This window comes from Pteropus vampyrus, unplaced genomic scaffold (genome assembly GCF_000151845.1).
Source record: "Pteropus vampyrus isolate Shadow unplaced genomic scaffold, Pvam_2.0 Scaffold143, whole genome shotgun sequence".
Lineage (NCBI taxonomy): Eukaryota > Metazoa > Chordata > Mammalia > Chiroptera > Pteropodidae > Pteropus > Pteropus vampyrus.
Genome location: NW_011888924.1, coordinates 307,177 through 311,556, shown reverse-complemented (window position 1 = coordinate 311,556; position 4,380 = coordinate 307,177).

Below are 4,380 nucleotides of genomic sequence, written 5' to 3'. Positions count from 1 at the left end.
ATTCTTAGGAGATATCACACAAGTGTCTTCATTGACCTTGAAAAAATTTATAGTATACACAGTTGCCTTATAAATGAAAAAACACCACAAATTTAAGCCTTGATTTTTATAGGGAAATGTTTTGTCAAATGTTTTCTGAATATCCAAATAATTTAAGGCATACTTCTGCACGCCTTAGAAAATATTATTTTTAATAAGCTAAATTGTTGCTTTCTGCCAAATATTAGGTTGAAATCTTTATTTCAGTCTTACTGTCTGCAAAGGGCACTTGGTGGCTAGAGAGCAGTCACAACCCACGAAGGCAAGGTGGAGTGAAAAAGATTCTTCGCTTTTGTTTCTTTGAAGTTTTGTTGGCATGTGTTTTACAGAGTGACGGTCCTCTGGTGAATCCCTCAAGTGAGGTAGGTAGTTGAGGGAAATCCTCGTTCAGTCGGTGGCAGTGGTTGGTTTAAAGTGGAAGGAAGGAAGATGACCGTAATACCAGAAATGATTAGAAGTATTGATTTAGATTCAACAGAATTCACATGCTCTCTAATTTTTTATAAGAAAGAATGAGTAAATCTTACCTTCCCAATGTATACCCAAATACTTGTATTTATGCTTTTGATGAAATGTATTTTCAGCCATTAGCACACATATCCGGTTATGCCTTATTTATATGAAGAATAAAGTTACCAAGTTATGTTCTCTTGTGTTCTGAAAGTCAAATCGCTATTTGAGAAGCCCTCAAATTGGTGCTTTCATTATATAATGATACATTTAGACAAAACCCCAAACCAAGCCGTTTGAAACAAAATTCTCTCCATTGCAATTTGTAGCAATGTTATTTCTGTATGTGTAATGAGAAGGCTAAATATCAGTGTTAACTCTTAATTTCTGTTTGAATCCTTGAAATCATGCCTGTAAAGCTCCATCAAATATTTGTAACAAACTCCCTAATAAATCTAGAGAAAGTCACTCTGTTACCTTTTCATTTCTTTTAGTTTTATTTGAGGACTCAAGAACAAATTTTTCATGTGTATTTTTCAGTTGGAGATCTTAGTGCTGGGTCACTTTCTCTTTCCCGTCATTCCAACAGGTTAAGTTCCATTAGTCACATGATCTGTCCATGTGTTGTGCTGCTTGACTAACAGTACTGATTTTTTTTTTTTTTTTAACGATAGGAAACAGGTTGGCTTTTGGGTCCAGTAAACATGAGGGAGAGAGGGAAGGATTGTATGTGAGTGAGTGTGTATGTGTCTCCATGTTCTAAATAAAGCAAATGAAACAGTATATACCCGTTATATTAAGGTACGAGGTTAGGGCTTAATAAATTCATACTAGAGATTGAAGTATAAGTCTAAGCCTGGGTATTTTAAACTAACAAGTTGGACCTCATGGCTTCTTCAAGTACCAGCAGGTTGACACTGGCGCTAGGCTGGCACTTGGCTGTCGGTCGCATTTGCCGTGCAGTGTGCAACACTAGCATGCTTATGTCTGTGCTTGAATGTATGGCTGGCATTTCAATAAATAGGCTCATTCTTGTGTTAGCCAGTCCGGACCATCTACTTTCAAATGCCAGAGCTTATATGGATCAAAAAGCATTAATGATAGGCCAGTATTTTCTGGGTTGATAAAAGAGATTTTGCGCCTTATCCAAATCTGCTGTTGAAAATTTCCAGATGGATTAAAGTGTCCCAGGACTCACTATGCATTAAATTTTAATCAGTGAATGTCATGGTAGAAATATGCTGCTTGGTATCTGAATTGGGTTTGTATTTTGGAAGCGTGTTATACTATTTCTTGCCATAGGAAGGGATGCATTTGTCCTCAGTCATACCAGGGGGAAAAGGGAAGGAGCGGATAGGGATTAACTCTTGGAAAGTGTACTTAACAATGCAACAAACTCTTCATTCACCCTTTCTTTACCTCTTACTTGAAAGCAGAAGCATAAAATGTCTTTAGTGGCTCTTCTATGCTATAAGGTGGTGAGAGCTTATTCACCACAAGAAGCCTTTTCAAAAAGTATATTTCATAACAACCTTATAGATACTGGACCGAACAAAAACATGCTTTGTATCAGCTCTGTATAAAAGTTTTTGTGGCTTAGGATTTTTTTTTATACTTGCATCTTTTTATAACTTTCCAGGAATTAAAGCACATTATCTGATATTGTAAATTATTTTCTGTCAGTGCTTTAGTTTAGGATTGGCAATAAATTATTTCTAAAGGAAATGGAAGGAACAGCTTGATTTTATGAAATGAGTTGCTAGTTCATTAAGGCTTCTTACTTTTGTACATATTTTGCAAAAATTTTGCTTATTGCTATTAATGTTTGCTTTGTAAAGATTACTGACATTTAATAAACTTTTATAAACTATCCAATATTATGATGTTATTTAAACTAGTAGTTTGATAAATGTGAAGTGTAAAACAGATACTTAGTTTAAGGTTTGAAAGTGAAGTTTTATCTAGTGACTTAAAGCACGACAAGCCATTTCGGCAGATCTCCAACAATACTTTGCCTTACTGTTACCCTGTAAACTTTGCCTTACTACTGATGGAGGTGTGCACTTCATCCAAGGAAGTTCCCAGACTCTCAATATGTATTGATTTCTCTGTGCTCCTCTTAAAGTATACTGGAATTTTGGGGGGTTCACGGTTTATCCACCTGCAAGAGTAATGCTACTATGTCTATTGTATTTGAAGCGGTGTTTTCACAACAAACCAGTGTATTAACACTCATTTTTTATTTCAATTTTAATTTCCAGAAAATTGCCAAAGTAGTAGAGTCCCCCTATAATATACACCCTTTGTAATAGTTTTCCCAGTGAACATCTTGCATTAGTATGGTAATGCAAGATGGTCATAATTGGTACATTGGTCATAATTAATGAACCAATAGTGATTCTTTAATATTAACTAAAGCCCATATTTATTCAGATGTCTTTACTTTTTCCCTAATGTCCCCTTTCTGTCCAGAATCCATCCAGGATGCCATGTTATATTTAGTTGTCATGTCTCCTTTGGTTCCTCTTGACTATCGGTTTCTCCGAATTCCCTCGTTTTCAATGACCTTGGCAGTTTTGAGGAGGAGGAATATTGGTCAGGTCCGGGTATACCTTATTTTATTGTGCTTCACTGATGTTGAGATTTTTACAAATTGAAAGCAAGCCCCTCCATCAGCAAGGTTACAGCTCACTTCTCTGTGGTACTCACTTTATTGTAGTGGTCTGGAACCGAACCCACACTGTCTCTGAGGTGTGCCTATATTTCGTAGATTGTCCCTCTATTGGGATCTGTCTGATGTTTTTCTCATGATTAGACTGGGTTATGTGTTTGGGGACCACAGAGATAAAGTACCATTTTCATCAAATCCTATCAGGTATACCACTCATCTCTGCCCTTAACTTCAGTTAAATTAAATAAATTTTAGCATGTTTATATTCTTAACTGGCATTTGTTGAAAGCTGAGCAATGTACTTTTCTTCCCCAAAGCAGAACGAAGGACCTTTCCCCACAATTGGAATCGCAAAGCAGGTGTGAATAAATGTTCAGTGTCAATGGCTATACTTCGAGACTTCGTTCCAGGCCTTTATGGCAAATAAAAATTCTGTTCCAAAGCTTTACCATTAACGTTAAGTTTCACTATTGGTCCTAAGAGAATGAGATCGAAAAGTTTGGACTTAGAAATACCTGCGAATCTACAAATATCTACAAACCTGTAAATTGGAAACAGGTAATTTAAAGGCTTGCTTTTAGAGATTTAAAATATTTTAAAATTGAATCTAAACTCACTTGAGCATTTGAATCCCCAAAACCAAGAAGTCTTAAAAAAAAATTCTAATGTTGCTGTTGGAACAAGAGAATATTCATTGTTGTCAAAGGAAATCACAGAACCTCAAACTGTTGTCTAGTGAAGTGTTTGGTACCATCACAGTTCATTGGCACTGGATGTCCTCTCAAAGTGACCTGTTTTGCTCGCAGTGTGGTTGTTGGAAGAGAAAAGAGCCTGCTCTCTTGAGAATGCAGGAAACTCAGGAGTTTATAGGTTAAACAAGAGTTTTGTTTTGGGAAATTTGATGGGAAATTTGGCAAATCCTCCAAAAACTGACAACCTAGGGCAGTGTTTTAAAATACATACTGTACATTGCCCTTGGAGATTAGTAGGGCGCCTGAAATACAGTCGTGTGGGAGTAAGGAGTCTCTATGGAAACACTACAACTATGTATCACAAGCGTCTTTTTTTCAAGCACACGGAGACAACAAAAGGCTCAAAAGTATCCCCCACAAACTATTCAAGGCGGCTGCATTAGGTTCCTTTGTCGGTGGTGAGGATGCTGAGGGGAGTTGTGTCAGGAGGAATATTTGTCCAGGGTGGGGCAGAGGAGGGTATTGATT